Genomic DNA, 22,810 nt, shown 5'->3' on the forward strand with positions numbered 1-22,810 from the left:
AGCGAGCCAATTGGGTACAAAATTGACTTGAAGGCAGGAAATAGTGGGTGGTGGTGGAGGGTAGTTTTTCAGACTGGAAAGCTATGACCAGCGGTGTACCACAAGGATCAATGCTGGGTTCACAGCTTTTCATCATTTCTATAAATAATTTGGATGTGAGCATATGAGGTATGGTTAGTAAGTTTGCAGATGACACCAAAGTTGATTGTGCAATTGGCAGTGAAGAAGATTATCTCAGAAAATGGGATCTTGATCAGATGGGCCAAAGAGTAGCAGATGGAGTTTAATTTAGATAAATGAGGTGTTGCATTTTGATAAGGCAAATCAGAGCAGAATGGATACAGATAAGGTAGGTCCCTGAGAAGTGTTGCTAAACGAAGAGACCCAGGGGTGCTTGTGCACAATTCCTTGAAGGTAGAGTCGCAGGTAGGCAGGGTGGTGAGGGCAACTTTTGGCACCCTTGCCTTCATTGGTCAGTGCATCGAGTATAGGAGTTGGGGTATCATGTTATGGCTGTACAGGACATTGGTGAGGCCACTTTTATAATACCGTGTTCAATTCTGGTTTCCGTACTATAGGAAACTTGAAGGAGTTCAGAAAAGATTTATAGGAATGTTGCTAGGGTTGGAGGGTTTAAGCTACAGGAAAAGGTTGAATAGGCTAGGGCTTTTTTCTCTGCAGTGTCAGAGGCTGAGGGGTGACCTTATAGAGGTTTATAGATTAATGAAGGACAAATAGTATGGTGAATAACTGAGGTCTTTTCCCCCCCAAAGTCCAAAAATTAGAGGGCGTAGGTTTAAACCGAGTGGGGAAAGATTCAAATGTGACCTGAAGAGCAACTTTTTCATGCTGAGAGTGGTGCATCTACGGAACAATATGCCAGAAGAGGTGGTGGTGACAGATAGAATTACAACATTTAAAAGGCATCAGGAGGTTACGTGAATAAGAAGGGTTTCAAGGGATACGGACCAAATGCTGGCAGATTTGACTATATTGGTTTAAGATAGGTGGTTGGGCCAAAAGGGTCTGTTTCTGTTCTGTATAACTCTATAATATCCCTTTGCCTCAATGTTTCACAAGCAGCTATTTTAAAAGATGCAGATGACTATGTATAGCAATGCATTTAAACTTTTTATTTAAAAGCAAGACACTTTAGTACACAACTAAAACCAAAACCAAGAAAGAAAAGCTTTAAAGTATCAAAAAAATTGGTCAGAGTTGCAACTTGGACGGTGAGGAACACCAAGACAGCTACACCAGTGAAAATCGAATTAGACATTTTAATATTCATAGTTTCTAAATACATGAGCCTATATTACAGCTCAAGTTGAAGAGGTAATACTACAACTGACAAAAAACATGTTTTTTGCTTTAAATTTCTACAATATTAGGGAACAAATCAAGTTTTTGCTCGATTGTAAAGAATTCATTCTGGGAATCATTTCGAAATTTTAAATCAGGAAAGGGGGGAATATATAGTTCATTCACTGTCAGTAAAGAAACAAATGACGGATCGATACATCAGAGCTGGTCTCCAACATGATCATAATCTGAAGATCAGGCTAATAGGAGTCCAAGTCAAGATTAAGCTCGACAGACAAACAAACAAATGTTCGTGAAGCTGCAATGCAATTTTCGGTATTCAATTGACTTGATTCTTTTTCAAATCAATTCTGCTCTGCTGCGGACGTGGCAGGACAATTATGATCTTCATGGAAGTGAGAATGCTGTTTGAGTGCATGAAGGAGTGAGGGGTAACAGTCTCTACGAGGTGAAGGTTTGATTACGCACAAACCAAACCACTGTTTTTTTAAAAACATAGCCGACATAGCTGTAAGCCGCTGAGGCTGTCCAGCCACTTGCTCCTCTTCACCATGATTTGCAGAGAAGGAGACGGGAACGACGACGAGGCCTCAACCGGTAAACACACACCTTAACTTCCACATCACAACGCACTGACTGACAAGCAGGCTGGACCAATCCCAGACATCGCTGGCCTGCCTTCGGCCAATCAGCTACCGGGGAGGAGGGCGGGACATCGCCGCCATCACGTTAGATTGAGTTACCAGCCTTACCGGCTTTTTCATCCCGCCGACGGACAGACCGGGTTGCCGCCGCCTACTCACCTCTCCAAGGTCGCTGCTCCGGATCACACCAGGTCCCGTTCAAAACGAAGACGCGTCTAGCCTCAGAATCATAAAGAACCGCGAGTGAAACTCGCTAGTCAATCCAACACCAACCGCCTCAGGAGCAGGCGGCCGCCATCTTTGAGGACGTTGCATTTACAAGAGGCTTTTGGGTAACGTGGCCTCTGCAAAGTGCTGAGAAATGATGATGTGTGAGATTGGGTGGAGGTGTATATGAGGTATCATTGATGAGAGCATGACATATTGCATAACGCATACCGGTGTATTAATATGCACATTAGCTCCTCGTACCAACCTATTTATTTCAACACTTTTTCATAAGTCCTTCTCTGCTAGGAGACTTCTAGGGTCAGTTAATGAGGCAGTTCAATTTGGCTCATATGAAAAAAGAACTAGAAATTGTAAATAAACAAAAATTGCTTGGAAAAAGTAAGGCATTTGATAAACCCATTCAGCATTGTGAGGCAAATAGAAGGTTAGAACATAGAACATAGCACAGAACAGGTCCTTCGGCCCACGATGTTATGCCGAACATTTGTCCTAGCTTAAGCACCTTTCCATGTACCTATCCAATTGCCGCTTAAAGGTCACCAATGATTCTGACTCTGCCAGGCCCACAGCCAGCGCATTCCATACCCCCACCACTCTCTGGGTAAAGAACCTACCCCTGACATCCCCCCCATACCTTCCACCCTTCACCTTAAATTTATCTCCCCTTGTAACACTCTGTTGTACCCGGGGAAAAAGTCTCTGACTGTCTACGCTACCTATTCCCCTGATCATCTTATAATCCTCTATCAAGTCACCCCTCATCCTTCGCCGTTCCAATGAGAAAAGGCCTAGCACTCTCAACCTATCCTCGTATGATCTATTCTCCATTCCAGGTACCATCCTGGTAAATCTCCAAAGCTTCCACATCTTTCCTAAAGTGAGGCGACCAGAACTGCACACAGTACTCCAAATGTGGCCTTACCAAGGTCCTGTACAGCTGCAACATCACTTCACGACTCTTGAATTCAATCCCTCTGCTAATGAACGCTGATACACCATAGGCCTTCTTACAAGCTCTATCCACCTGAGTGGCAACTTTCAAAGAGCTATGAACATAGACCCCAAGATCCCTCTGCTGCTCCACCTTACTAAGAACCCTACCGTTAACCCTGTATTCCGCATTCTTGTTTGTCCTTCCAAAATGGACAACCTCACACTTGACAGGGTTGAATTCCATCTGCCACTCCTCAGCCCAGCTCTGCATCATATCTAAGTCCCTTTGCAGCTGACAACAGCCCTCCTCACTATCCACAACTCCACCAATATTCGTATCGTCTGCAAATTTACTGACCCATCCTTCGACTCCCTCTTCCAAGTCATTAATAAAAATTACAAACAGCAGAGGACCCATAACTGATCCCTGTGGAATTCCACTTGTAACTGGACTCCAGACTGAATATTTACCATCTACCATCACTCTCTGACTTCGACTGGTTAGCCAGTTCTCTATCCAACTGGCCAAATTTCCCCCTATCCCATGCCTCCTGACTTTCCGCATAATCCTACCATAGGGAACCTTATCAAATGCCTCACTAAAATCCATGTACACTACATCCACTGCTCTACCCTCATCCACATGCTTGGTCACCTCCTCAAAGAATTCCATAAGACTTGTAAGGCAAGACCAACCCCTCACAAATCCGTGCTGGCTGTCCCTAATCAAGCAGTGTCTTTCCAGATACTCATAAATCCCATCTCTCAGTACCCTTTCCATTACTTTGCCTGCCACCGAAGTAAGACTAACTGGCTTGTAATTCCTGGGGTTATGCCTATTCCCTTTTTTGAACAGGGGCACAACATTCGCCACTCTCCAGTCCCCTGGTACCATCTCCGTTGACAGTGAAGACGACAAGATCATTGCCAACGGCTCTGCAATTTCCTGTCTTGCTTCCCACATAATCCTAGGATATATCCCGTCAGGCCCGGGGGACTTGTCTATCCTCAAGTTTTTCAAAATGCCCAACATATCTTCCTTCCTAACAAGTATCTCGTCTAGCTTACCAGTCCATTTCATACTCTCCTCTTCAACAATATGGTCCCTATCATTTGTAAATACTGAAGAAAAGTACTCATTCAAGACCTCTCCTATCTCTTCTGACTCAATACACAGTCTCCCACTACTGTCCTTGATCGGACCTACCCTTGTTTTCGTCATTCTCATGTTTCTCACATACGCCTAAAAGGCCTTGGGATTATCCTTGATCCTACCCGCCAAAGATTTTTCATGCCCTCTCTTAGCTCTCCTAATCCCTTTCTTCAGCTCCCTCCTGGCTATCCTGTATCCCTACAATGCTCTGTCTGAACCTTGTTTCCTCAACCTTATGTAAGCCTTCTTCTTCTTTACTAGACATTCAACCTCCGTCGTCAACCAAGGTTCCCTCACACGACCATCTCTTTCCTGCCTGACAGGTACATACATATCAAGGACACGTCGTATCTGTTCCATGAAAAAGTTCCACGTTTCAATATCATCCTTCCCTGACAGCCTATGCTCCCAACTTATGCTCCTCAGATTCTGTCTTGCAGCATGGTATTTACCCTTCCCCTAATTGTAAAACCTACCCTGTAGCACGCACCTATCGTTCTCCATAACCAAGGTGAAAGTAACAGAATTGTGGTCACCATCACCAAAATGTTCACCCACTAACAAGCCCATCACTTGTCCCGGTTCGTTACCGTGTACCAAATCCAATATGGCCTCCCCTCTGGTCGGACAATCTACATACGGGGTCAGAAAAGCTTCCTGGACACACTGCACAAACACCACCCCGTCCAATCTACTTGATCTAAAGAGCTTCCAATCAATATTTGGGAAGTTGAAATCGCCCATGACTACTACCCTGTGGCTTCTGAACCTTTCCAAAATCTGTTTCCCAATCTGTTTCTCCACATCTCTGCTGCTATTGGGGGGGCCTAAAATAAACACCCAACAAGGTGACTGCTCCTTTCCTATTTCTGACTTCAGCCCATACTACCTCCAAAGGTAGATCCCCCTCGAACTGCCTTTCGGCAGCCATTATACCATTTCTAATTAGCAACGCCACACCCCCTCCTTTTTTACCACCCTCCCTAATCTTACTGAAACATCTGTAACCAGGAACCTTCAACAACCATTCCTGTCCCTCTTCTATCCACGTTTCTGTGATGGCCACAACATCATAGTCCCAAGTACCAATCCACGCCTTAAGTTCACCCACCTTATTTCTGATACTCCTTGCGTTGAAGTATACACACTTGAACCCATCTCTGTGTCCGCAGGTATTCCCTGTCAGTGCTACCTTCTCCACAGCCTCCCTACATTCTTGGACATCCTGAAAAACAGCTAACCTACTTGCTGGACTACAAGTCCAGATCCCATTCCCCTTCCAAATTAGTTTAAACCCTCCTGAAGAGTGCTAGCAAACCTACCTCCCAGGATATTGGTGCCCTTCTGGTTCAGGTGCAACCCGTCCTGCTTGTACAGGTCCCACCTTCCCCAGAATGCAGTCCAATTGTCCAAATACCTGAAGCCCTCCCTCCTACACCATCCTTGCAGCCACGTGTTCAACTGCACTCTCTCCCTATTCCTTGCCTCACTGTCACGTGGCACCGGCAACAACCCAGAGATGACGACTCTGTCCGTCCTAGCTTTTAGCTTCCAGCCTAACTCCCTGAGCTCCTGAAAGACCTCCCCACCCCTCTTCCTACCTATGTCGTTGGTGCCAATGTGCACCACGACTTCTGGCTGCACACCCTCCCCCTTAAGGTTTCTGAAGACACGGTCCATGATGTCTCGGACCCTGGCATCCGGGAGGCAACAAACCATCCGAGAGTCTTACCCATGTCCACAGAATCACCTATCTGTCCTTCTAACTATAGAGTCTCCCATAACTAGCGCTCTCCTCCTCTCCCCCTTTCCCTGCTGAGCCTCAGAGCCGAACCTTGTGCCAGAGACCCGGTCACTGCAGCTTACCCCTGCTAGGCCATTTCCCCCCTCACCCCCCCAAACAGTATCCAAAGCAGTATACTTATTGTTGAGGGGAACGACCACAGGGGATCCCTACACTGCCTGCTTCCTCCCCTTCCCACCTCTAACTGTTACCCAGCTACCTCTATTCTCTGGTGTAACTATGTCCCTGTAGCTTCTATCTATCACCCTCTCAGCGTCTCGAATAATTCTCAGTTCATCCAACTCCAGCTCCAGTTCCCTAACGCGGTCTGTGAGGAGCTGGAGCTGGCTGCACTTCCTGCAGATGAAGTCGGAAGGAGCATTGGTGGTCACCCTTACCTCAAAAATCCTGCAGGAGGAACATTCAACTGCCTGCGCTGCCATAACTCTACACTTAGTCTCCAAAACAAGAACACTAAGTAGCTTACTTTTTTTTAGGTTAGAGGAAGAGGGAGGGTGGAGACACTACACGTGTAGTGTCTCGGGTTCCTTCTCCACTCAAATAACAATCACTTACCTTCCCGACCGGCGTTGCGCTCCCTAAAGGGTTGAAAAGGGTTCACACCTTGTAGCCAGATAACACATAGTATACAGCGTTTCACATTTTCACGACATCCAGATTGAAAAGTACGAATACAGTAACTGGCTGGAGGTGTGTGCTGATAACAGTGCAGTGAGGGCAACAGGTATATTGGACTTGGTCTGCCCCCTTAACAGAAATATCAAATTGCAGGAATATATGGCATCTACATTAGACGATCCCAAGATATTTCATGGCAGCATTTCCAAGCACGATTTGACTTTCCAAGCTGCACTGTGAGATTTTAATCAACTGACCAAAAATTAGACAAAGTGGTGGGTTTTAATGCATTTAGGAATGTGAAGACTAGAGATTTTACAAAAAAGCTTTGGCAAACAAAATCAGAGGTGTGCAAGAGAGCCATATTTGGAGGGTTGGTTGGAGCACAGAGACCTTGAATGGCTGTAGGGCTAGAGGAGGTTACAAGTCTGGACAGGGTCATGGAAAGATTTGCAAGCAAGTATAAGCATCTTAATATCGATGAATTGCAAGACTTGCAGTCAATGCTGATTTGCGAGAATTGGTTTACAAAGAGCGTAAAGTGGGAAGCCAGCCAGCAAATCATTGACAAAGTCAAGTCTAGGTTAGAGGGACCAGATGATTATTTCAGTAGCAGATGAGTTGATACAAGGGTGAAGACAAATGCTGCTATGGAGGTAACAGTAGCTGATTTTGGTGATGGAATGTACATGAGATTGGAAGATATAGAGTCATAGAAATGTACAGCATGGAAACAGACCCTTCAGTCCAACCTGTCCATGCCAACCAGATATCCCAACCCAATCTAGTCCCACCTGCCAGCCCCTGACCCATATCCCTCCAAAACCTTCCTATTCATATACCCATTCAAATGCCTCTTAAATGTTGCAATTGTACCAACCTCCACCACATCCCCTGGCAGCTCATTCCATACACGTACCACCCTCTGCGTGAAAAAGTTGCCCCTTAGGTCTCTTTTATATCTTTCCCCTCTCACCCTAAACCTATGCCCTCTAGTTCTGGCCTCCCTGACCCCAGGAAAAAGACTTTGTCTATTTATCCTATCCTATCCCCTCATAATTTTGTAAACCTCTATAAGGTCACCCCTCAGCCTCTGACGCTCCAGGGAAAACAGCCCCAGCCTGTTCAGCCTCTCCCTATTGCTCAAATCCTCCAACCCTGGCAACATCCTTGTAAATCTTTTCTGAACCCTTTAAGTTTCACAACATCTTTCCAATAGGAAGGAGACCAGAATTGCACGCAATATTTCAACAGTGGCATAACCGATGTCCTGTACAGCCGCAACATGACCTCCCAGTCCTGTACTCAATACTCTGAACAATAACGGAAAGCATACCAAACGCCTTCTTCACTATCCTATCTACCTGCGACTCCACTTTCAAGGAGCTATGAACCTGCACTCCAAGGTCTCTTTGTTCAGCAATTCTCCCTAGTACCTTCCCATTAAGTGTATAAGTCCTGCTAAGATTTGCTTTCCCAAAAATGCAGCACCTTGCATTTATCTGAATTAAACTCCATTTGCCACTTCTCAGCCATTGGCCCATCTGGTCCAGATCCTGTTGTAATCTGAGGCAACCCTCTTCGCTGTCCACTACACCTCAAATTTTGGTGTAATCTGCAAACTTACTAACTGTACCTCTTATGCTCGCATCCAAATTTTTTATGTAAATGACAAAAGGTATTTATGTGAATGACCCAGTACCGATCCTTGTGGCACTCCACTGGTCACAGGCCTCCATCATAACCCTCTGTCTTCTACTTTTGAGCCAGTTCTGTATCCAAATGGCTACGTTCATTTCATTCAAATAGAAATTCAAAGTTAGACATGTTTGACTCAAATGATATTCAGAGAGAGAAGAAATCATTGACTGGGATGCTGGGTTTATGTCAAGAGTCCAAAATGATTTAAGAATTTGGAAAAGAAGAGCATGGAAGAAAAGAAGTGTGACTAAAATGACTGGAATATAGTTAAATCAGGTGCAGAAAAAAAGGGAGTGAACAAGACCTGCTTGAAGAGGAAGAAAAAGTAATGGAAACATTTTAAAAAATTAAACTTTAGAAGTCTCAATAATTTACAGCCTGTAGGAATATGACAGTACAGTATAAATTGTTCTCCTTCTGCCCAAAGGTTGATTGAAATGGTTAAAAATTGAACCTCCACTCTCAATTACCAGCTCTAAGTTTCTGTAGCTAGTTTAATGAGCAAATTATTTGAAAATTCAAAATAGTTTTTCAAAATATTAGGGAAGTCTGGTCATCATCCTTGAAAATTGACCAGAATTCTAGAAATTTGACACCTATCTTAACTGTAAGATCACTAAAATTGACACCATCCATTCAACTGCTTCTGCCACTTCCATTCCTCTGCCTTTACCGCCAAACTAAACTTCACCTTTGTCCTAATGTTGAAATTTGACAGTTTTGCTGGAACAGGTATTCTATCCATTAAATGTGGCTAACTGCTTACTAACACGGTAAGTGAAGTCACAAACTCTGTTTCTTAGAGACCAGCTTTTCCCTTTCTTCCTCAGCCACTTTATTGTTACTGAATGTTTGGCCGTATTCCTGGCTGAGACGGCACATTCCGAGTCCGTGATCACTTTCATCTAGGAGGGCTAAGGGAGCAAATGCATGGAAACATCACCTGTAAGTTCCCCCCAACCCCCACACCATCTTGACTTGGAAGTTTATCACTGTTCTGTCACTGTTGCTGCATCAAAATCCTGGAATTCCCTCCCTAAGGACATTATGGATCAACTTCCAGCACGGGGATTGCAGTGGTTCAAGAAGGCAGCTTTCAACCACCTTCTCAAGGGCAGCTTGGTAAGGGCAACAAATGCTGGCCAGCCAGCTAAGCCCACATCCCATGAGTGAAAGAAGAAAAGAAACAGAAATGATTAAAAAAAAGTGAGGAAGAAAACGACTTGCTCAAATTGTAACTTACTGCCGTAGAGTTCTTCACGTGCACCTCAACAAGTGTTACTTGGTGACGATGCAGAAAATATGCAGTCAGATGTGTTGTATGAGTGGAGATGTGTACAAGAGTTTAGTGGGGAGCTGTATTGTTGGATGGAAACTGCAAAATATCTGGGAATCTATTTCTTCTTTAATGAGATTTGACCATCACTGGCAAAGTCAGCATTTGTTGCTGATCACTAATTGCTTGTTAACTGGGGGGTTTGTGAGGCAATTTCAAAGAGCACTTGAGGCAATTGTGGGGGCCTTCATGTGGCACAGTAGTAGTGTCCCTGTCCCTGGATCAGAGGGGCCTACATTCAAGTCCCTCCTGTTTTAGAACTGGATAATAACATCTCTGAATAGGTTGATTAGAAGAATAGGTTAATTAAAAAAGAGAGGCAGTTGCAATGCTCTTGCTCTCAGATTTAGGCCAGAGTAGGTAAGGATGACAGATTTCCTTCCTTGAAGGACATCAGAGAAGTAGGTGTTCATTTTACAATCAATGATAGTCACATGGTTTAAGCTTTGGAAATGTATGCCAAGCATCACAGAAGACGTAGTGGATAGATATGTATGCAAGATATCTTGTGATTTGTACTGCTGGGTAAACTTTTGTGTCAACTTTCCTCCCTAAGACCAATGAGTCTTGTTGTCTATTTTTCATGGAAAAAACTTGCACATGTAATTCAATTTAGAACATTGTCAGTGGTTTGCCAAAAGGGGGCACTGGAACTGGCCACCTGAATGTAACAGAATACTTCATCTTTAGTATTGATTGAAATTGTGATGCCTTTTAGTCTGATTACTTGCAGGAACCTGGAACCTTTAACACTGCATAAAAAGTATCACGCTACCTTGTTTAGGACTTTTATTTTGCAAAGTAATTTGGATACAAAATAATTGGTTATTTGAAGTATCCACTTAAGAGTCAACTATGTTCAATGATCTGTTTTCCAGAACAGATTTTTAAAATTAACCATTATTATAAGTGCTGAAAATGTGTTGCTGGAAAAGCACAGCAGGTCAGGCAGCATCCAAGGAGCAGGCGAATCGACGTTTCGGGCATGAGCCCTTCTTCAGGAATGAGGAGGGTGTGCCAAGCAGGCTAAAATAAAAGGTCGGGAGGAGGGACTTGGGGGAGGGGCATTGGAAGTGCGATAGGTGGAAGGAGGTTAAGGTAAGGGCGATAGGCCGGAGTTGGGGTGGGCGCAGAGAGGTCAGGAAGAAGATTGCAGTTAGGAAGGTGGTGCTGAGTTCGAGGGTTGGGACTGAGACAAGGTGGGGGGAGAGGAAATGAGGAAACTGGAGAAATCTGAGTTCATCCCTTGTGGTTGGAGGGTTCCTAGGCGGAAGATGAGGCGCTCTTCCTCCAGCCATCGTGTTGCAATGGTCTGGCGATGGAGGAGTCCAAGGACCTGCATGCCCTTGGTGGAGTGGGAGGGGGAGTTGAAGTGTTGAGCCCAAGGCGTGGTTGGGTTTGTTGGTCCGGGTGTCCCAGAGGTGTCCTCTGAAACGTTCGCAAGTAGGCGGCCTGTCTCCCCAATATAGAGGAGGCCACATCGGGTGCAGCGGATGCAGTAAATAATGTGTGTGGAGGTGCAGGTGAATTTGTGGCGATCCTTCCATATCCGCTACAAATTCACCTGCACCTCCACACACATCATTTACTTCATCCGCTGCACCCGATGTGGCCTCCTCTATATTGGGGAGACAGACCACCTACTTGTGGAACATTTCAGAGAACACCTGTGGGACACCCGGACCAACAAACCCAACCACGCCTTGGGCTCAACACGTCAACTCCCCCTCCCACTCCACCAAGGGCATGCAGGTCCTTGGACTCCTCCATTGCCAGACCAGAGCAACATGACGGCTGGAGGAAGAGCGCCTCATCTTCCGCCTAGGAACCCTCCAACCACAAGGGATGAACTCAGATTTCTCCAGTTTCCTCATTTTCCCTCCCCCACCTTGTCTCTTTCCCAACCCTCAAACTCAGCACCACCTTCCTAACCTGCAATCTTCTTCCTGACCTCTCCGCCCCCACCCCCACTCCGGCCTATTACCCTCACCTTAACCTCCTTCCACCTATCGCACTCCCAACGCCCCTCCCCAAATCCCTCGTCCTTACCTTTTATCTTAGCGAACTTGGCACACACTCCTCATTCCTGAAGAAGGGCTCATACAAGAAACGTCGATTCTCCTGCTCCTTGGATGCTGCCTGACCTGCTGTGCTTTTCCAGCAACACATTTTCAATTCTGATCTCCAACATCTGCAGTCCTCACTTTCTCCATTATTATAAGTGCCTAGCTATCAGTTTGGAATATCTAATAATTCAGTAAAAATCACCCCATGTATGTTCTGGACATGCAATAATATACAATGGAACTGCAGCAAACTAAAAAAAGACCCCCCCCCTCTCCCCGCCCCAGCAATGATTGAGCATGTCTGTGTAATTTTCTTACTGGTGAAAATAGCCTAAGGACATACAACAACTAACTTATCTCACTCAGCAACTGCAAACGCTTTTAGAACATTTATCTGAAAACCATCTTGTTTTAGTGTTACATTCGCAATGTTTATGATTTAGTTCAAAGTTATGAAAAGGAAAACAATGTCTGCTGCAAAATTTAGTAAAGTTTAGTAAAGCTGAGCTTGTTAATTACAAATATAGAAAATAGTGGCTGGAGTAGGCGTTTCACCCATCAGCGTGTACCATCATTCAAATCATCATGGCTGATCTTAATTCGCAATGCCATTTTAAATCACTATCCCCATATCCCTGTATATCTTAATTTCTACAAATCTATCAATCTCTGGCTTGAATCTACTCAGTGAATAAGCCTCCACAGCTTCTGTACTGGAGAACTGCAAAGATTTACCACCCTCTGAGTGAAGAAATCTCTTCTCATCTCATGTGAGCACTAAACGAGACTATGTCCTCTATTTCTAGACATTTCAAAACCACCCACCCCCACCACACCACATCTGTGACAAGGGAAATATCCTGCTGTGCCTTGTAAGACTTTTGTCATCTCACATTCTTCTGAACTCCAGAGAATATAGTCATAGCCTCCTCAATCTCTCAAACTTATGATGTATTACAATAATTTGCTTTTGGTTATCACTTAAAGTTAAGGTTGTGCACCTGGAAAATGCGACTTGAAGTGAAACAAATTTAAGTGAATAGGAATCAATGTTAAATCTAGAATTAAATGCAAACATTTTCTTGCCTGGGAAAACCAATACTGTATATGGGCTGCACTGTATATTTCTAGCTTAAACTGCAAAACAAAATAAGACATAATGTATAACAGAATTACTGTATATATTCAAATTAGATTGAACTCACCATTTCTCTTAAGCATAGAGTCTAATAGGTTCTGTCCCTCTCTGTCTCTGTTACTTTACCTTTCCACTCTTTGACACTCCCTATCGTCAACCATTTCCATGCTTATCTCTCTGTCTGTCTGTCTTTTGCAGCCCACCTCTGCTGCTCTGTCAACAAATCAGGTCCTAATGCGACAACAGATGACATGATGATGCGCTACTATGACACAAATATAAAAATAAAAATGTGTTTCAAGAAAACAGGTCATAAAGATTAATCAGTATTAAAATTTGTTAATTAAATGTTAATAGGAATAATATAAAGCAAGAACTAAATGTAAAATGTAAAGTCGCCATTATCTTGCCAGACCATAGTGCTGTTGTGTCATTAGAGAGAGATGACTGTAATGGTTTAACCTGAGGTTAACTATCCCTCAACTGAGGTGAGAAGTTGACAATGAGAATTCTTAATGTTACCCTTGCTGTACAACAGCTTTAACATTAAAAAAAAGTCTCATGACAATTCATACAGATAGCATCAGAAAGAAACTGAAATAGTAGAGATATTACTGTATGTGGAGCTGAGGCCACAATCGGAACAACCATGGTCTTATTGAATGGCATAGAAGACTTGAGGTCCCAAATGCCTCCGGCGTGCTAGTGCAGCCTTTGGCCAACTGAGAAAAATGGTGTTTGAGGACAATAACATCAGAGCATGGTTTACAGAGTTGTGGTGGTTCCTGTCCTCCTATCTAGCTCCTATCTGGGACTGTCTACAGCAGACACCTCAATGCACTGGAGCAGTACCACCATTACTGCCTGCGCAAGATCCTGCAAATCCACTGGGAAGAAAGACAACCCAACACCAGTGTCTTCAACCAGGCCAACATTGCCAGCATTGAGGCACTGATCACTCTTGATCGGCTAATATGGATTGGGCATGTCTTCTGCATGACTAACACGAGACTTCCCAAGCAGGTTCTCTACTCCCAGCTTCAAAATGGCAGGTGAGCCCTAGGTGGACAGAGGAAACACTTCACTGGTGAGGCGCAGCATTCCCACAAACACTGGGAATCACCGGCCCAAGATTGTTCAAAGTGGAGGAGGAACATCTGGGAAGGCATGAACACCTGATATTTGCCATTTTGAAAAAGCCAGGCAAAAGGAGTGCGCTGCCACACCAATGTCCCACCCACCCCTTCCAAAACTTCCTTCTGCCCCAAGTGAAACAGAGCCTGCAGAAGCCACATCAATCTGTACAGCTACCTATAAACTCACCCTGAGAGTAGAAGAGAGTCAACCTCATCTGCAAGGGACTGCCAATGATGATAACTCCTTGCTTCTAACTTATTAGCTCATATAAAAGAATGCAAAATTTAAATTGCAGATGCTCCAAATCCCCAAAAAAACAGAAAATGCTGGAAATATTCAGCAGGTCCAGGAGCATCTGTGCTATGTTCAGATTTATAACCTTTCTTTAGGACTGAGAAAAGCGAAAAGTATAATAAAGTTTGAGGAATGAGAAAATATTAGGTGGTGCTGGTGTGTGGTGGTTGGACGGAGGATAAAAGGGAAGGTCTGTGATAGGATGGAGAGCAGGAGCTAAAGCAAAAGGTGCAGTAATGTTATGAGTAAAGAAACAAAAGATTTGTCCACATAAATTTGAATAGCAGGATAGCAGCCATCCAAATAAAAAGTAAATGGATTAAGAAAGAAACTAGAGAAAAAACTGAAATCAACTTAAACAAAATTGAGACAGAAGTTATGATTGTAAGTCATTGAACACAATGTTGATTCCAGAAGGCTGTGAAGTGCCTTATCAAAAAATACGCTGTTTCTTGAGCTTTCATTGAGTTACTTTTGCCCACATATTGCCAAAGACCAAATGTTCAGAGTGGGAGCAAGGTAAAGAATTGAAATGAAAAGTGATGGGAAGTACAGGGTCATGCTTGTAAACTGAGTGAAAAGGCATAATTGTCCCCTCCATGAAGGTGGCAAGAAGTGGAAATACTAGGTTGAGTTGGCCCTGGGGAGAGACGTGTGACCTGGCCACCTCAGCAATTAAGTGCTAGGTTTGAAAATCTGAATTTGCCTGCAATTGAGGCCCTTAGATGGTCAATTAATGGACATTTAAGAGTTTTTAACTCACCAGCTTCCTGATCACTTGCCACCCCTGTAGGTGTAAAAAAACTAGGACAATGGAAGAGTGCTGAGGAAATAGAGAGTAAGGAAGTGTAATCAACATAGCTATATAAGTCCAAGAATTCATAGTAAACATTAGTAAAAGAGGTTTTTTCTTTGTATTCGCTCGTGAGATGTGGGCCTGTCCCTAGTTGCCCTTGAGAAGGTGATGATGAGCTGCCCTCTTGAACCATTGCAGTCCACCAGCTGTGGGTAGACCCACTATGCCATTAGGGAGGGTATTCCAGAATTTCAGCTCAGCGACAGAAGGAATGGTGATATATTTCCAGTGAGTGACTTTGAGGAGAACTTTTCAGGTGGTGACATTCCCATGTATCTGCTGCCGCTGCTCTTCTAGATGAAAATGGTTGTGGGTTTGGAAGGCACTGTCAAGGATGTTTTGTGAATTTCTGCAGTGTATCATGTGGATAGTGTATATTGCTGCTATTGAATGTCAGTAGTGGAAGGGGTGGATGTTTGAGGATGTGGTATCAATCAAGTGGGCATTTTTTTCTGGACAGTGTCAAGATTCTTGAGCGTTGTTGGAGCTGCAGCCATTCAAGCAAGTGGACAGTATTTCGTCACAGTCCTGGCTTGTAGATAGTGGACAGGCTTTGGGAAGTCGAGGTGAGTTACTCACTGCAGTACTCCTAATCTCTGACCTGATTGTATAGCAATTGTATTTATATGGTCTGTCGAGTTGAGTTTCTGGTCAGTGGTAACCGCTATGATGTTAATAACAGAGATTCATTGATGGTAACACGATTGAATATCAAGGGACAGTGGTTAGATTGTCTATTATTGGAGATGGTCATTGCCTGGCACATATGTGGTGTACATGTTAGTTATCATTTGCACATATGTGGTGCACATGTTAGTTATCATTTGTCAGCCCAACCTGGATATTGTCCAGATCTTGTTCTATTTGAACATGGACTGCTTCAGTATCTGACAAATCACAAATGGTGCTGAACTCTGTGCCAGCATTGGTGAAAATGTCAATTTCTGACCTTATGTTGGATGCAAGGTCATTGATGAAGCAGCTTGCTGGGGATCATAGATGCCGCTTTTGTCCATGTTTGAACCAAGGCTATAATGAAGTCAGGAGCTGAGATGCCCTGCTGGAACCCAAAGTAGCTATCACTGAGCAGGTTACTGCTGAGCAGATGGTGCTTCATTGCACTGTTGATGACACCTTCCATCAATTTACTGATAATCGAGAGTAAATGGGACGATGGTTATTTATGTTGGATTTTTCCTGTTCTTTGTGTACAGGACATACCCAGGCCATTTTCCACATTGTCGAATAAACACCAACATTGTAGTTGTACTGGAGCAGCTTGGCTAAGGGAATGAAAAATTACAGAGCACAAGTCCTCAGAACTTTTGCTGGAACGTTGTCAGAGCCCATAGCCTTTGCAGTATCCAGTGCCTCCAATCTTTCTTGATGTCACATGGAGTGAATCAAATTAGCTGAAGTGTGGCATCTATGATGCTAGGGAGCATTGGAGATGATAAGATGTATCATCTTTTAAGAATGATCTTAAAAGTGGACATGGAGGGGGCGAAGCCATGGGGCTTCAGGAAAGATATTCAGGGTAGTGAGACCTGGTAGTAGTAGGTAGCGGTGCATGAGAGTACAAAATCAAAGGAAAGGAGAAATTTAAGAAAGGTTTGTCAGCTTAGAGGGGACTACCTGTACAGAGAAAGGTGGACTGAGGTTATGAAAGTGTTCAAACAAAAGGTTAAGAATGTTTGATTGGAGGTATTGGGGGAGAGAAACTAAAATAAGTCAATGTTATAGGGAATAATGCATAAGTGAGCATAAGGCTACAGAAAAAGTTACCAGGATGTTGCCTGGTATGGAGGAATTTTGCAATGAAGAAAGGTTGGATAGGCTGGGTTTGTTTTCACTGGAACACGGAGGATGAGGGGTGACCTGATTGAAGTTTATAAGATTGTGAATGGCATGGTTAGAGTGGAAGGTATGAAGCTGTTTCCCAGGATGGAGGGGTTAATACCAGGCGACACAGGTTCAGGGTGTGGGGGGTAAGTTTAAAAGAGGTGTGTGAGGCATGTTTTTCATACAAAGGGTAACAAGTGTCTGGAATGCGTTGCCAGAGGTGGTGGTGGAAGCAGCATCAAGAAACACTGGGACAAATACATGAAAAGGAAGGTAATACTGATCATGTAAGTGAAATCAGTTGGAAGGGCAAAATGTGTCGGCACAGGCTTGGAGGGCTGAAGGCCCTCTTCCTGTGCTGTATTGTTCTTTGGTCTTGTCATAACAAATATCCTGTCCCACCAGAGGGACAAGTTCAAGACTTCATGGCAATACCCCCACTCCGAACACTGATACCTACTAGACCATATCATCGTTTGAGCCAGGGGCTGCAAAGGTGTCTGTATCACCTGCACCAGTACCAGAGCCAATGTTTGCTGAACAAACCCTTGAGTAATTCCCCCCTACCATCTCCACCAACCAGACTCCAAACCGGCAAAGGCAAAAAAAACTCTTACCACAGAAGACTCAGTGCTGCTGGACATGAACACCTTGAGAATGAATACATACCAGGCATCACCTCACAGCCAACCTGGAGATGATCAATGTATCAGAGCCACAGAGTGCCCACAGCACCTGGTCCACCCTAAAAGCCACCATAGTCAGTATCTGCATGAGGATGTTCAGCCTTTTGAACAGGAAACACCAGAGTGGTTAAAAATCGAGAAATCCAGAATCTCATGGATCGCAATGTAAGGGTTGCTGAATTGGCACCTCTGCCAAAATGGAAGTGAGAGGAAGCAAGCCTAAAGGTGAATGAAGGACAAGATACAACAAAGGACCTGAGAGTTATCATCAAAATCTTGCAAATCCACTGGCAGGATAGGCAGTGAGCATCCTCTCCCTGGCCAATATCCACCATGTCAAGGCACTGGTTACCCACTGTGTAATAGCCACATTGTCTACATGTCCAACACAAGTCTCCCTTAACAAGTGCTGAGATCCACAATGGTAAGCAGTTACTGGGAGCTCAGAGGAATTTACTGGCAGCACAGAGGACACCCTGAAAGCCCAACTGAAGAAGTGCAACATGCCCACTGACATGTGGGAATTGCTTACCTCAGACCTCTCAAACTGAAGAAGAAGCATCCATCAAGGCACCAACCACTTTTTGTGTAACCTAGCAGAGCACATGAAGATTAAGTGCAAGCAGTAGAAAGAGTGCACAGAATCCAGCATAAGCTATCCACTATCCTCAACAACTATCCTCCTTCACCTGTGACAGAGTCAACGGGTCTGGGATTAGACTATTCAGTCGCCATAGAACCCACCCCTGGAATGGAAGCAAGTCATCCTTGATCCAGAAGGACTGCTGAAGAGGAAGCTACACACTAAATGCCAGTGGTGGAGAGAATGAATATTTAACATGGTGGATGAGGTGCCAACCAAGCAGAATGCTTTACCTCGGATGGTATCAGGCTTTTTGGAGCTGCATTGATTCAGGCAAGCGGACAATATTTAGTCACACTCTTGACATCTGCCTAGCCTTTAAGGAAGAACATGGGTTATCCACAATATTTATGTGACTGGTCCAGTTAAGGCTCTGGTCAATGGCAACCTTGCAGGATTTTGATTGTGGAGATTCAACATCAGTAATCCAATTGAAATCAAGAAGAAATGTTTGAATTTTCTCTTGCTGGAGTTGGTCACTGCCTAACACTCGTTATGGTGCAAAGACTGCTTGCCATTCATCAGCCTAAACCTGAATATTGTGAGTGGCCCGGTGGCACAGTGGTTAGCACTGCTGCCTCACAGCGCCAGAGACCTGGGTTCAATTCCCGCCTCAGGCGACTGACTGTGTGGAGTTTGCACGTTCTCCCCGTGTCTGCGTGGGTTTCCTCTGGGTGCTCCGGTTTCCTCCCACATTCCAAAGATGTGCGGGTCAGGTCAATTGGCCATGCTAAATTGCCCATAGTGTTAGGTAAGCGGTATATGTAGGGGTATGGGTGGGTTGTGCTTCGGCGGGTCGGTGTGGACTTGTTGGGCCGAAGGGCCTGTTTCCACACTGTAAGTAATCTAATCTAAATCTTGTTGCTTGGCAACATGTACTTGATTCATTATCTGGGGAGCTACAAAAGAAACTAACGATTGTAATCACTAAGATTCCCTACTTCTGATCTTAAGATCGTGGGAAAGTATTGCTGAAGATGCTTCTGCCTGGCCACCATGTTGACAAATTGCTGCAGCAATATCTTGGAGGGAAGGTGATTGACCGCCAATAACCAAAACCACCCTCTTCTACATTAGCATCATTGCTAATGCTACACTCAGTCAAATGATGTTTTGATGTCAAGGGCAATCACTCTCACCTCACCTCATCTCAGAATTCAGTTTTCTTGTCCACATTTGGATCAAGGCTGTATCGAGGTTTGGAGCCAACCAGTGTTAACAGAGCCCCAACTGAGCATTGATGTGGTTATTGCTGAATAAGTTTCGTTTGATAACACTGTTGATAAAAGCTTACATCACTGTCCTGACGCTTGGAGTTAAAAATCACACAACATCAGGTTATAGTCCAACAGGTTTATTTGGAAGCACCAACTTTTGGAGCACTGCTCCTTCATCAGGTGGTTGTGGAGTATAAGATGGTAAGATACAGAATAAGTATACTGATAGGACAGTAGTTGACTGGTTTGGAACTGCTTTTTTTGTGGCCAGAACATAATTGGGTAACTTTGCACATTGCCTGCAGGTTCCTGAACTGAAGTTATACAGAAGCATCTTGGCTAGGCCACAGTTATTTCTTGAACTCAAATTTTCAGTATTACAGCTAATGTATCATCAGGCCAAGAGCCTTTGGTGCATTAGGCCATTCCTCACATCTATGATACGAGTTATTGAGATGAAGGTGAGATGGAACATCTACTTTACACTTTTGGCTGAAGATGGCTGTAAATACTTCAGCCTTGTCTTTTACACTGAAGTGCTGGCCTCTGCCATTATTGAAATTGGAACTGTTTGTGGAATCACCTCACCAGCTGGATTACCTGACATCAATCTGTTCAGAATGCAGAATTTGATCTGAGCAGATGACTATGATGTCGCTGAGCTTTACTCCTGTTTAGTATGCAAGTATTGTAGCTTTGCAAAATTGGTATTTTTAGGAATGCCTGGTGCTCCTCAGGACACTTTTCTACAGTCCTCATTGAATCACGCTTAGTCCCTAGCTTGATAGTAATGGTAGTCTGTGTAATATGCCAGGCCATAAATTTACATATCATGGTTGAATATTGTTCTGCTGATGGCCCACGGTGTCTAATCAATGCCCTGTTTTGTGTTTAGATGTGTTTAAATTCTTTCCATTTAGCATGGTGTTCGCGCCACATGACACAGGGAAAATCTTGGATTGGAAGCTCAATTCAGGGTCAGAATATTAGTTTGTGGTAGATTCAACATCATAAGCTTAGTGTTGTGAAACTTTAAATGTGGAATTGGTGTGTTAATCAAAGATTTAACATTTGTTAAGTAGTTTGATAACAACAGGTGCAAAGGAAGGGTTGTAAGGAGATGGAAAGTTAGAGGCAGATATTATGAGTTTAACAGGTCTCTGAATCATCCTTGCATTCAAACCTGCATATATATTATACTTTAAAACAGTGAATTATATTTTGGGAGGAGAATCAGGAAAGAAGGCTATTGAGGTGGGAATTTTTGTGGGAATTTAGGAAGACCGTTTCAAAGATTATGGTATAATAAATGAAGGATGTGTTATTGCTAGCTTGAGCTCATTAACGTCAGTTAGTACTGTCAATATAAAAACCTGGAATGTCAAACTATTTTTCAGCGTCTGTTTTCAATGCTGAAATGCAAGATGAAACATCCAAACATAAGAATGCCAAATCTGGTGAAACAAATAAGCCAAATAATAATTTATAACCAGGTTATAATTTAATAAAACCTGGAAGTTGTTTAAAAAAGTCTAATTAAGCTAAACAGAAACACATAATTATTTGGATACCTGTTTTACAATTGCAGTAACAATTGTGAAGTTCCACTAAGATGTGCTCATAGGAAGACTGAAAGCTGAGTGGAATGCATAATTGCACTCGTATACAGTATGAAATCATAAAGGCAGTAAAAACAAAATAATTCATCAACATTTTTTTTAATACTACAATTACGTACAATATTATGGACCAAAATTGATCACTGTCCTCAGCATTTTTTAAGTTGACAAGCTAAGATTAGTAGAGACCCAAAGAAATTCCGCTACACACACAAACTACTAAAATATTGCACTAAAGTGTAAAGCAATCAAAAAGCCTGAAAAAATGTTAGCCTTTATTGCACGTGTTCTAGATTATACAGGAAAGGAACCTTCTCTATAGAAAGTAATAAAGGCTTGCACTTCTATATAGCCTATCCCACATTTGATTTGGTTTGATTATTGCAATGTGTATTTTGTTCCAAACTGCAGTGAGAAGTATTGTATAGACATCCTAGAGTGCATGAAGTCAATAAGTATTTTTGAACAACTTTACTAAGCCTCAATTAGACTGCATCTGGAGTATTGTTTACAGTTTGACTTTCACAATTTAGAAAAGACTAGTGGCCATAGTGTGTAAATTCACCAGAATGTAACCAGGGCCCCCAGGTTTATTGGGAGAGATTGCATAAACTGGGCCTATTCCTTCTGAAATGAAGTAGGTTAAGGTTTTCCTTAAAAAAGATTTTGAAAGAAATTGATGGGGTAGGTAGAATCTTTTTCTGATTGTAAAGGATATTGGAACATATCCTTACAATCAGAGCTGAATTCTGGAACCAGGAGTCAATGCTACACTATGCATTGGCATGCTAATTGCCTTGCATGGAGCCTTGTAGTGGCTTGGAGAATGTTGCTGGGTGCACAGCAAATGTTGGAGCACCTCTTCAGAACTGTTGTAGGAATTTTGTCAGGTCCCATAGCATTTACAGTAGCTAGTACCTCCAGCTGTTTTTTTGCAATCACATGGAGTGAATCAATTTGACTGAAAAATGTCATCTGGACTGCTGGAAAAAGCCAAGAATATTCATTCACTTGGCACTTCTAGCTGTACATTGCTGGAAATGTTTCAACCTTACCTTTTGCACTATATGTGGAACTCTCCCATCAATGAGAATGGGGATTATTGAGAAGCTATCTCCCCCATTATTTGGTTAATTGTCTACCAACATGCACAACTGAATGGGGCAGGACTGCAGATCTGATCCATTGGTTGTAGAATCATTAGTCCTGTCTTTCATTTGCCATATGTGTTGTTTAGCATAAAGATATTCCTGTTTTGTAGCTTCACCACGCTGCCAGTTCATTTTTATGTATACCTGCTACTGCTCCTGACGTACCCTCCTACACGTTTAATGAACCAGAAGGCTTGACGATTCTGGTAGAGTGGGGATATGTCGGAACATAACATTACGGGTTGTGTTTAGATATAGTACTGCTGTTGTTCCTCATGGATGCCTATTTTTGAGTGGGTAAATATGTTCAAAATGTATTTCATTTAGTATGGCACATAAGAGGGTACAAAAACAGAAATTGCTGGAAAATCTCAGGTCAGGCAGTATTAGTGTAGAGAAATCAGGGTTAATGTTTCAG

General features: G+C 43.3%; 1 protein-coding gene across 2 annotated transcripts in view; it reads right to left on the reverse strand.

Moving 5' to 3' along the window:
- Positions 1-22,810, reverse strand: part of arfgap1 (ADP-ribosylation factor GTPase activating protein 1) — a 79,848-nt gene that overhangs the window by 40,624 nt on the left and 16,414 nt on the right. The window contains exon 1 of one of the 2 annotated variants that reach the window (XM_060836368.1): positions 2,127-2,282. The exons of the other annotated variant lie outside the window; for it this stretch is intronic. The gene's annotated coding sequence lies outside the window, so the exon portion shown is untranslated. Of the gene's footprint in view, positions 1-2,126; positions 2,283-22,810 lie in introns of those variants that run through there. 2 annotated transcript variants of the gene reach the window in all.

The sequence above is a fragment of the Hemiscyllium ocellatum genome, chromosome 15 (assembly GCF_020745735.1).
Source record: "Hemiscyllium ocellatum isolate sHemOce1 chromosome 15, sHemOce1.pat.X.cur, whole genome shotgun sequence".
Classification (NCBI taxonomy): domain Eukaryota; kingdom Metazoa; phylum Chordata; class Chondrichthyes; order Orectolobiformes; family Hemiscylliidae; genus Hemiscyllium; species Hemiscyllium ocellatum.